The sequence below is a fragment of the Anser anser genome (assembly GCF_964211835.1).
Source record: "Anser anser genome assembly, chromosome: 4".
Classification (NCBI taxonomy): Eukaryota; Metazoa; Chordata; class Aves; order Anseriformes; family Anatidae; genus Anser; species Anser anser.
Window position 1 is genome coordinate 52,766,359 of NC_139724.1, and position 12,715 is coordinate 52,779,073.

At 35.7% G+C, this 12,715-nt stretch overlaps 1 long non-coding RNA gene across 3 annotated transcripts in view; it reads right to left on the reverse strand.

Annotated features, from left to right (window-relative positions):
* Positions 1 to 1,779: 1,779 nt before the first annotated feature.
* LOC310898714 overlaps positions 1,780 to 12,715 on the reverse strand; it is an 82,955-nt gene continuing 72,019 nt past the window's right edge. The window contains exons 2-5 of one of the 3 annotated variants that reach the window (XR_014583574.1): positions 6,909 to 7,069; positions 4,620 to 4,805; positions 3,804 to 3,862; positions 1,780 to 2,076 (exon numbers count right to left, since the gene is read on the reverse strand). This is a non-coding gene — a long non-coding RNA (uncharacterized lncRNA). Of the gene's footprint in view, positions 2,077 to 2,968; positions 3,863 to 4,619; positions 4,806 to 6,908; positions 7,070 to 12,715 lie in introns of all 3 variants that reach the window. The other 2 variants (XR_014583575.1, XR_014583573.1) reach the window with 2 other exon arrangements.

Sequence of the window (12,715 nt, forward strand, 5' to 3'; positions counted from 1 at the left end):
CTTTAAAATTCACACAGTCCTTCAGGTCATTTTCCTGTCCACATGGGGAATTCTGAACAATAGTAACATATTTAAAAAGTATAAAAATCTATCAAGTACTATTAAAAAAAAAAAACATTATTTGGGGATATTTATTTTATCACTCAATGAATATAAAATTGTGTGGCTTTATTAATTATAGAGGTGTGAACCCTGAAGTTGGGATTTTACAGGTGAGTCAATTTCTTTAGCATATGTGAATCAAGCAAAGAAGATTCCAAAACTGAATGAACTAAGTTTCGTTCTTGATTTCAAATATTTTCAAAAAGTCTCCCAGAAGTGACTCACTTCTTAACACACACACACACACACAAAATATATATTCAAAATCAGAGAACACTTGAAAATTCTTTACTTGCTTACTTATAATGGATAAATATTTCCTTAGTATGATGTTATTTCATAAGTAAATTTATAATTGTATTTCAAGTGCTTTGAGGCTCTAGTGCTAAAGATTCAATAGAAATAACAAACATTTTTCCTGTTTTGATATACTGTGAGTAATATCTGTATTTTAACACTACTGAAGTCCTCTATTTTGCTACAGCTGAATGTTTCAAGTATATGCCTTTCCTTCATTTACAAATAAAATCAATGAGCTTGAGAAATCTGATAGATATTAAAGGTTAAAAACCTACAGACATTTATGAATATGCACCAACTTTAAAAAACTTAGCCAAAATGAAAGCATTTCTGAATAGAAAAGAGTATGTGGGAGTCTATGAAGTGCAATTAGTCAACTAAACTGGTTCATAATTGCTTTTCCTTTTAATTGTTAAATAATAATGTTAAAGTATTCAGAAACTTTCAAATTTGTTTGATTTGTAAGTGGAAAAGAGTTCTGAGTGTATGAGTAGAACCAGTCATGATTACAAGTCTGACATTTTCAGAAAAGAAAACTGAGTTTCAGTAAGACTTAGATTCTTCCTTCTAAATCTTATTTGAAAATCCCTAGGAAAAGTTTAACTAGTAGTACAGATTTTTTTGTTTGTTTTTTCTTTTTCTTTTTTAAGTCTGTTAGTTGGTCTGTTACTTACACTAATTATACAAAAAGAAAGAAAAACAGCCAACCAACAGAACAACAACAAAAACTGCAAAGCAGTTCTAAGAATGATCCCTCCTTGACAGTGAAACACACATTTTTTTGTGTACCAGCCAGATTTCATTGCCATAGGAAAACTGTCTACCTCAAAGGCTAATTCAAGGATGAGTCATCCAGATCTTTAACAAGAAATACAGATGGAAAAATGCCACAGCTGCACAGAGCTGAAAGCAAAATAGTACATGAACTTAATGAATGTACTTTTACATTTGGCATATTCTATCAGTGAACATGCAGTAGCTTCAAATACCACTATACAATCTCTTATACATTTTTTGTCGTTGTTTAACTCTTCTAAAAAGAATTGTGGTATTTGAAATATAACATGGAAATTGACTTTTTTCTTTGTTGTATAGATCTGAAACATTCCTTCAATGAAAATACAACATAAAAATGCAACAGCCATAAAAATGCATGTTTGCTTTTTCATTTTCTTTTCTTCCCTATTTATATTGTTCTCCTTCTTTGCTTCTGTCTTCCAAAATATGTTCTTTTATATCTTTTTTTCTTCATCTTCCAACTCTGATTTTTGCATATTTTTGTCTCATACCCCTCTGAATCTTGACTCTGTGAAGAATTGTAATGAATTTCAACACAGAAAAATTCAGAGTTCCACATCTGGGATGTAATAAGCCCGAGGAAAAAAAAGCTGTGCTGGGGGATTAGTAGAAAGAAAATGACTTTTCAGAAAAAGATCTAGGACACAAAAAGCTAAAGAAGCACAGACAGCACTGTACCCTTGCAACAAAGGCCAACTGCTTACTGAGTTTTAATAGCAGAATTGCAGCCAGCAGGTCAAGGGGTGTGATTCTTCCCGTGTATTTGGCACTTCTGAGCACATATGCAACAGTGTCTGGGCTTGAGCTCCCCAGTGCATGAAAGACCTTTAACCATTGTAGAAAATCCAGTGGAGAGCCATCAGGACCATCAGAAACCTGGAGCATACATGAGAAGAAGTAAAGAGAACTGTTCAGCCTTAAGAGAGTGCTAAGGGGACAACCTATCGTTGCCTACAGTTATCTAATGGGAGATTGTAGAAAAAATAACAATAAAACAACCCCTTTTGAAGACTTATGTTGATAAGACAAGAAACAACACAAGGTGGGACACTAGAATTCTGATTATGTGTGTGAAATTCACCAGAGAGATTTGTTTATATACATATGTATATGTATATATATAAAGCTCAAACTTAAAAGAAGAGAAGAGGAGAGGAGAGGAGAGGAGAGGAGAGGAGAGGAGAGGAGAGGAGAGGAGAGGAGAGGAGAGGAGAGGAGAGGAGAGGAGAGGAGAGGAGAGGAGAGGAGAGGAGAGGAGAGGAGAGGAGAGGAGAGGAGAGGAGAGGAGAGGAGAGGAGAGGAGAGGAGAGGAGAGGAGAGGAGAGGAGAAAAAAGAAAAGAAAAGAAAAGAAAAGAAAAGAAAAGAAAAGAAAAGAAAAGAAAAGAAAAGAAAAGAAAAGAAAAGAAAAGAAAAGAAAAGAAAAGAAAAGAAAAGAAAAGAAAAGAAAAGAAAAGAAAAGAAAAGAAAAGAAAAGAAAAGAAAAGAAAAGAAAAGAAAAATGAAATTCATATTCAAGAAGCCCAAAATGCAGTAGTGCAGAAGGTAACTAAAAGATTAGAGGAGAGATTAATTGGTTGCAGTTTTTGGTGGTGGTGGTGTGGGGTTTTGTTTGTTTGCAGTTGTTTTTTGTTTGTTTGTTTTCCAAGTGCTTTGAACACTTGAGTCATGATTTTTAATATAGTACAGTACTTTTATTCCTCTTTCATCCTGTCTTCTGCTTCATACTATATTATTGCTCCTTATCTAGGTCTCCCTATTTCTTATTACCTTTTCTCCCTATCTTCTCAATGTCCATATAACAAAACACTCATCCTTTGGTCTTGGTGACCTCCCATGTTTTTCCTTCTTCTCTTCTGCTCAAAATGGTATGTATAGGATATACAGACAGGAAAAAATCTCTAGCCTTTATATATCATAGGGCAGGAACAACTTCCAAGAGAGCCTCATCATGGGAGTGGACAAATGTACCAACATCCCAGACATGCAGGCAAGATGTGGGCTGGAAGTTAGAAAAGAGAAATTACTATTTCAGTGAGGGCTATAACAGTCTCCCTTCAGCCTCCTACTAACTGGTTGCTCTGACAAAACTTCACAGCCCATCATAAAAGAAAGTCTTTAATGTACAAAATCACTCCCTATGGTTAAAACAAGGACAGGAACACTCCTTCTCTTCCATGCACAATGTATTACAAACAGCAGAGTCAGGGAAGAATAGTGGGTGCAGAATTCCCCCTAAAAAAACTTTTGGCCATCCACACAAAGCAGAAGACCAAATTTCCTGTGCATAGACAGTAGTAAGCATCAAGTAAATGTTTAATTGGATGGTGCTTGAAAATGATCTAAAATGAAAGGGAAAGCATAAAAAAGACACCAGACACCCTCTGGGTGGGCCTTTTAGAGTTCAGAGACTGAAACACTAGGTCTGGTTCCAACTACTCTTTTCTTCCTGACATCAGTTGTTCTGTATTCAATTAGGAAATGACGGTCTTAAGAGTCATTTGCCCTGTTCAATAATACAACCATCTTACATCCAGAAGAAATATTAACCACAAGTATCAATATATCTTCTTTATTTTGAGGCACACAGCCATATATCACTTACCAGAGTATCAGAGCTCATGATACTGAGTAAGCCAAGCCAAATGTTGAAAGCTCTGCTGTCTGAATAGAAAAATATGATTGATAAATACTGTGTGTCAGTTCTGGCAAAGGAAAGATCCTATCATGTTCTGTTCCCTCTATTTCCTTTACCAAACTGCTTTTATTTTATTCTCCGCAGTTAGTCATTATTCTTTTTTCAGTTCTTAACTAGCTCCCCTCTTTTCTTGCTATTTAAACAGCCTTGTTTTTGCATAGCTTCTCTTGCTAAATTAATGTTTAAAGCTCTTTGATCCCTATCTCTGATCATACCCAACAAGGAATATCCCGAAGCTATTTCCATCACAACATAGCACAGTTTAGAGATTTTAATGGAGCCATTAATACTTAGAGTTGCTGTTTGTTTATGATCTGATCTGAGTAAAGTTTCTCTAATAAAAATATATATATGTATATCAAATATATATATATATATATCCAAGGTAGGAGAACACTGTGGAATAAGGAAAACATATAAAGCAATAATGTAAAAAAAAAAAATTTTGCATAGGATCGAAGGCACCCATAATGTAACGACACTGAATTCAGTAGTTTACACCACAAGGAATGCTGACCATGACACATGCTATTAATAAGGATTTTTGTCATGGCAGCATAACTTTGAGATATAATTCTGTAGTCTTACTATAAAAGTTTTCTATTCACTAGAAAGGTTATGGAGAGTAGGTATTTTGCAAGGGAAGCTAAAATATAGATTTCCAGATCATAGGCATGATTCTAAGTATTTTTGAAAATCAAGTAACAACATAAGATTTTTGACCTTTCAAACTCTGTAGGAGTTCTTTGTTTTTGCTGAAATACAGTGAGGTTGGTCCAGTGTAAGTCCTCTCTGGGAAGCCCTAAGACCCTAGTGATTCTGGAGGTCTCCAGTGTGCTGCATCTTCAGTGACCTTCCCCTGAGGTTGACTGTCACCTCCATGATGCAGGGCATCTAGCACCTTCTGGTCTGAAGCAAGAGAGTTAAAATCACCTCCTTAATCTACTGCAGGTCTCCATGGTTACAGTATAGTCAGTTGCTGGTTTGTACACAGGAAAATATGGGATTAAAAAAAAAAAAAAGTCAGGTTGCTTTTGCAATGGCAAATCCAAGCTGTGACTTTTCCCCCTGACATACACAGAGAAAATACAAATCAATTTTCGCAAGGGAGGATAAATGTAAAGGTAATGCTTATTATCCCAGCCCAGACTGACAAAGTGCTCAACAGCAGAACTGCTCATCAGATAAAGAAGTTCAGAGTGCAGGAGTTACAGAAGGAGAGATCTGCTGAAAGGTTTTGAGAAAGAAGACTTGTAAGAGATATATAATATCCATTTGTGCAGACTCTTTTTCTCCCCAAAGCATTTTCTTTGCAGTCTAGACCTTTGTGTACTTAAATCTTAATAAAATTCCTGATTCATATGAATTGCTGTCCATTAGCATAATGATATAAGCCCAATATTAACATTAATAAAGTGTAGTTATGCAATGTCTGTTCACAGATTATGTTCAAATCTGTTTGAAAGAGTTTAAAGGACTTTTGGAACACATATTCAGTTCATTTTACATTAAGGAAGAATGAAGAAAACAAGTATATTCACCCATTATTACACATCTTTGTAAAAATACCACTAGATTGTAGCTCAAGAGCTACAAGGCACCAGGATGCTATCTTTACATTTTGAAACACCATTATCGAAATGCCCTCTAGCAATACTGAATTAGATGAAATGATGCCACCTACTAAAATATTAATATACCTTGCTTTGGGACGCTTTCCTTCATCAATAATTGTCAAAGCAGAATTGGCAGTGTTACCTAGAGAGTTGCTAAGTTTAAACTGTATCGCTGTTGTTCTCAAAAGGCGGACCCCTTCCTCGCATCTCTCCTTATGCTAGAAGGAGAAGAACAAGCTATTTCCAGCCGTTAAAACAAAACAAACAAACAAACAAAAAGGATAATGCAAGCCTTTGCCTTCCTTTCATTTTGTTTTGAGATTTTTTTCTTTCTCTCCTTCACAAATGTAGAAAATGTCCCTTCCAGTTCTCTTCAGCAGCTTTTCTCCTACCTCAGAAAAGGCTGTATGAGCATATAATTTACAAAAGAATAAAATCCTTGTTATTCACTGTAGAGTATGAATAACTTAGGTTTCCTCTCTGGGACTAATAACATTGGTGAAAGACATTGGGTCATAAATTTAAAAAGGACCACTGAACACACATATTCTGCTGGCAGAAACTCCCTGAGAGCTGTGTTTTTTAATGTTTCTTGCACTGTCAAAAAAGCTTGCTTCAAAAGCCTTAACTACTAAAATAGTATGAGAGCTCACTTATATAACAGTATTTAAAAGACACTGACTGTGCAAAGGCAGCTCACGGAACAGAGTAAAGTTTTACCTATGTCAGGATTTTAGGTCTCTTTCAAATAAGCCATTTTACAAAATGGCTTTTTTTTCCCCCTTTCCTTTAATTCTTCGTTATGGGAGAAGTCCCCAGAAAGTGTTCTTATCCACTAATGTACTTGTACTTCTAACTGTTCAATAATAGTCCACTGAGATGAATGGCACTGAGCCGGAAAAAAAAAAAAAAAAAAAAAAAGTTTAAAATATCGCTAATGGCTTTGAAATAAGAGAATCACAGAATAAATCACAGAATGGCCAAGGTTGGAAGCGACCGCTGAAGATCATCCAGTCCGATGCCCCTGCCAAGCAGGATCACCTACAGCACGTTGCACAGGATGACATCCAGGTGGGTTTTAAATATATCCATATATATATTTCTCTCCTTAACTTCAGGGATGCTATATTACAGTATTCAAGTATGGAATATATTTATAGGACCCCTTGGTGACCCACCCATCATAGGGTGAATGTTTGATAGCTGATCTAGTGTGCCCTCTAGTGAAAGAGAAAGCTCTTTACTACAGTATGTTTTTCATCACCCTCTAACACCACACTTATGAGTGAATCCTGGGAGAATCACACCATGCAAATACATGCCATGAGCTTGAGGTTCCTCCGCTGCTCCGCTTAGACCACCCAGTGCTGATGTGAGAGTCTGATGTCATACTTACATTTCAGCTTTATGATGTCACATTCAGAACATTATTTCTTCTTGGTGCCTTCTTCTATAGTTAAAGCAAGCGTTATAAGAGTGATGAAGAGACTGATCACAGGACTTCACTTTTTCAACTTGTGAATCTCACAATTTGGCTTACAGTTAGCCAGCACAAACCTGCAGGCAAATGAACAGAAGATCACTAAGACAGAGCAAAGTGCTGGGACCACTTGTGCTGGGACAAGAATTTTGACAAGCCAAAATGCCAAAGAAATAAGTAGTACACAAAAACAAACAAACAAACAAACAAAAAACTTCTCATTTTCCATAATTTTCTATATAGTTGGTTCAAATGAATCAACTGAAATGGAAATGTTTGGCATAAAATTGCTCCCATGCACAAACCTCTGAACACAGAGTATTGCCGGAGTCTGTCACAATGGGAAAAAAAGAAAAAAGACAAAATTTTTCCTTCTCCTCATGCTTTTAGATGAGTTAATTATTACCAGCCACAGGGATTAAATATGTGCAATTGCAGATAGAGCAGCAGGATGCCACCGTGATCTGATAGGAACTCAAGTATTTTCTTGTTTTAAATAAAGCATTTGTACAAAAATAATTTTATCAAAACTGAAGTCAGCCATTAGACACAAGCAGTCAGAAGGGATCAAATGAAGAGCACCACACACAGAGTTAAGTCTAACAGCTGAGAGCATGACAGACTTGGCATATGCATTTTTATACATATAGAATTTAAACATATTTAGAGTTTAAGAACTGTGTTTGTATTTGGTTTGGGGTCAGGCTTCTTTGTTTTGATTTGTTTTGTTTTGTTTTATTATTTCAAGTCTGTATTTGTCTGCTTTTTAATTTGAATGCCATTTTAAAAAGTAAGGTTATTTCTCTGTCCATTTACTTTCACTCTCTTCTCTTATGCAGTGCTATATAAATGGAGCCTCTGTAAAATGAAGTAGTGTTTTGTTGCTGATGGCATTGATAAATAAAGAACAAGATACTATAAATATTTTATTTAGTTCCTAAAGGCTACATTGGCTTTCAGATCTCTCTGTACCAGAAGTAGATTTACTGGGAGTATGTTAGTTCATTCTAGATGTGGTCTGTTCTCTCTGTTTCATTATACTCACATTAAATGGGAGTAGCTAATTTTTTTTTTCCCCAGCACTGTCAAAAAAGCTCTACACAACAACTGCAGCAATGATTACAGCAGAGCAAGGTGATGTTACCCCACTTACAAACAACCATTGAGAATGGTTTCAATAACAACCAGCATGTATAGTCATGGCTGAATGTTCAGTATGGTATGTAGAAGTTGCTGAACAGTTACAGCTATGCGAACAGTGGATAGTTCTGTGCAAGAGTTGTGATTTGTAAGGTTGATGATTCTTATGGCATGCAGTTGCCTAGCCAGACTGATACACCTCTAGCTTTTGCATACACACATTGGTCAAAGCACAACCCCTTTTATGAGCTTTAGACAGTTTGACACCATCTGATGAGACGGAATCACACACCCTGCCAGTTGTAGAATGGTAATTTAATTTGGGATGTTGTTTGATTATTCAGGTTGTTTTAAGTATCATTTTGCTAAATTACCATTACAGTTGTTGAAATTAAAACCATTAGGAAGCTAATGAAGGACCTATCCAAATATCTACTGACATTCTCACGTTTTTAGTAAGAATTATTTGATATACCTCTTAGGAACACAGTATTATTTAGAATTTACATTCAGCAAGGAATATAACACCACCCACTAATTTGTCCCTACCCACAAAGGAATGACTGATTGATTCAGCTGTTACCATTTAGCCGCCTCTTCATGAAGGAAGACTAAGATTTTTTTTATATATTTTGAACTGACTCAACATTTTTGGCTTTCAAACTGCACAGTGTCATTTCAGTCCCCCCAAAAAGCAGATGCATTTACTCTACTAATGTTACAAATTTAATGAAAAATTGTTTCCACCAACAGCATTTTTAGTTCTTCCAGTTACCTTTGAAGACTGCCAGCAAAGAAACTGACAGAGGCTGGACAGAAAAACAGAATCATGTTATTTCCCAACTTCAGTGATTTATTTTGTAACAGTTTTGCTAAAGAGATTTCACCCTCTCTGTTAAAGAGAACATTGAAGCTAACAGTTTCCATCTCCTGTTAGCAGCAGTGTTAACCCTGAGCTTTCTGCTTGTTTTTTATTCGCTTGTTTTCACTTCAGCTTCTGGACAAAGCTTCTGCCTTGGAACTGCAAGTGCATATTCACCCTTTTCTCATCCTGAGCTCCCAAACAGGATGCAAAGTTTCACTAGAGGCTATCGGTAAATGAACTAGCTAAAAGCTTTTGTAAGTCAAGGTGCATTTAGAGATTACAAAAGTTGTATGTTATACTCCATTTTGGGAGTTTTTATTTGCCTTCTAGGTTTGTGGAAGGAGATGAAGGAAGGGTAAAGGGAACAAAAGCAAGTATGCACGGGAGGGCAAATAAAATAGGTGTAGAGGCAATGTCCACAGCTGGACCTAGGAGGGGTGAAAACATCCAATTTCAGCTCCATGCACCCACTGCATGTATCATATTCCTTTATAATTAGTCATATCTCCTTCCTCCAGTCAACAAGTGTCAGAGTAATTAAGGATTAAATTTCCTTTCCACTTCACCAAGGAAAAAATTTGCTTCCACTTCATAAAAAATATAGCAACTAACTGTCAATAACACCCACTGGAAAAAAAATAAATCTGCTTTCCTTTAAATAACACAGACAAACACCAAAGGAAAAAAATGTAATTCACTCAACACCACTCTTCCACCTAGAAACCTCTTAAATCTGTATCTGTTGCCCTGGGCAGATCTTTATCTTTTTTATGCCTTTTATTGCTCCCAGTCCTGTGTGCCTGTATGCACCACAGAGTAACAAAGTATAATACACATGGACATTTTATCTGTTAATTTATTTACAAAATTAAAACCTAGTCCTCCCTGCAACTTCTCTTTTAACCCTCCGACTTACAGGAAGATATGTATAGTAAAGTACACCTGTCAGTTTAATGTTGCACAGATTATATTAGAAAGAGAATACAAATCCATAGAAGAGTGAAAGGATAAAATCATTGATCATTCAGAAAGCAAATGCATCTACCCCCAAAGGATATGCAGTTTCATAAATATTTAAATAATTAAAAAAAAAAAAAAACTGTTTTCTGGAATTTATCTTTGATAAAACTGCCAACAATGTTTTATGTGCTCACAGGTTGTGTTTTGTTATGTTTTATTTTGTTTTTTACCTGTTTCACACAGCAGCTGAGGCTCACCATCTGGTCTGAGCTGAGATTACAGAGTGCAGCCAAACTGGTCAGACTCATGATGTTTTGCCAGTGCACAAAACACTAGAAATTGCTTATGGAAAACTAAAAGTAAATGTGAACATCATATACCATAATTCTGAAAAGAGCTGAAAAGAGCACAAAGGCCATCCAAGGGCCAAACACATAAAATTAATTGTTTCTATTGCCGTTTCTTAGAAAGAAATAGAAAGAACTATTGAGCAATCAAAACACTTCTGATTATCCTTCAGATGTACTTCTAATTTTCAACCCAATTTTTCATATTATGTTGCGCCATCTTATATAGTAACTAAACATTTGTTTCATTAGTCTCAACAGTTGAAGCGTAAGCCTTCTTCTATGCTGATTATCTCTTTTTTCCTCAAAAATACATTTAAAGCTAACCATATCTTTTAGAGCATTTAGAATGCTCTAAAAAGCCATCAAAACCAAAGTTAAAAGAAGAACCCAGTACATGTTTTATTTAACAATGATGTTTAATTATAATCACAGAGATTACTGAATTCATGATCATTTGGAGTTTGGGCTTGACTAAATTTTATGATACTCACAAATGTTCCCTATCTCCTTCACTTCAGTGTTAAGTCTGTGTTTGTTTGCTTGTTTGTTTTTTCTGAGTTCTGCTGAAAGATGAGTTATGTAATTAAATCAAAATATCTGAAGGCAAAGTATCTGATTTCATGGAATAATATAGCTATATAAACCTTACATAAACATATCCATACATTAAGAGAGATACTGCACCCTCAAGCATTTTATAGGAAGATAAGTTAGAACATTTAATGAATATTCTCTCCCCCCCAAAAAAAAAAGAAAATATATATATATATATATTTGTCATTATGCAACATGAAGAAGCATTTCATGTGGTAATGTGTTTAAGCTGTTCTTACTGTATATTTCTATGTTTTGCTAACACTTTTTTTTTCTTTTACTTAGTGTACATTTCTAAGTTTAATTTGACATCTATTGCAAGACCCACAGGAAAAGATGGTTTCTTTCCACCAAATAGCCAGAAACAAAAAATCATAAACAAATTGCTGGCTGCAAACATGACTTGTATCTTTAGACATACGAACAAGACTTTCACCCAGGGACCTTATAAAGTGTCCTCTAGATACATGTCAAGTTTTATTCTTGAAAATCTGAAATATCCTCTGAGTGAAGAATGTTGAAATTTGCACATCATTTAAAATTTTCTGTCACTTACAGTAATTATTAATAAAGCATATCTCGTGGACAGCTTGCACTCCAATGCATCACTGAGTTACTTCCCTAATAGAAGTGTCATTCATAAGTAAGTTCTATTTTAGAAAACCATAGCTTCAACAAAATACATACAAAAGTATAAATTCAGATTCTACAAAACAGAAGAATAAATCCTTACATTAGTGTTGGAGATCTGTATGAATCCTATAATGTCCAAGACAAAAAAAATATTCTTCTTTGAAAACATAGCATACATTAAATTAGAGAAGATATACAGATATTATTTTTAGTGTTCAGAATTAGGATGAAATTGTTTTGACAAAACTATTCTTAGCAAAAGGAAATTGTTTCTTTTTATCTACTTCTAAGACAGGGCTTAGGCATGAAGAAAGCTATCTGTTTTGTTCCTGCTAGAAAAGGAGTTTCACATGCTGTGACAGATTCATTCTCCTTCAGGGAAGGAGAGTTTCTGATCCATCCACTACAAACAATGACACAGTAGAGAGCAGTTCTGTCATTGTTAAGGCCTATTTATGTGTCCCCATCCTCACCCCCGTACTTTCCCTTATGCCCTTTTGACCATATATTGTTTTGATGCTTTGGGGAATATTTTAGCTGCACTCTGTCAGATTGATTTCTCTCTGACAGCATAATAAACCAAGACATATTACTCCACCATTCCTATATTCTTCTGCATTCTTTTTTAATGATGTTTCTAGAATCACAGAATCACCTATGTTGGAAAATACATATGAGATCACCAAGTCCCAGCTATCAACCTAACCTACTGAGAAGCATCACTAAGCCATGTTCTTTAAGTACCAAATCCATGTCTCTTAAATACCTCCAGGGAGAGTGATTCCACTACTGCCCTGGGCAGCCTGTTCCAATGCTTGACCACCCTTTCCATTAAGAAATTCTTCCTGATATCCAGGCTAAACCTCCCCTGGCACAACTTGAGACCATTGCCTCACATCTGTCACTTGTCACCTGAGAAAAGAGACTGACACCCACCTTGCTGCCATCTCCTTTCAGGTCATTATAGAGAACAATGAGGTCTCCCCTCAGCCTCTTCTTCTCGAGACTAAACAACCCCAGTTCCCTCAGCCATAACACTTATTTTCCAGTCCATTCAGCAGCTTCATTGCTCTTCCCTAAACATGCTCCAGCAACTCAATATCCTTCTTGTACGTCCCAAAACTGAACACCATATTCAAGATGCAGTCTTACCAGTGCCGTGTCCAAGGGGGCAATCTCTT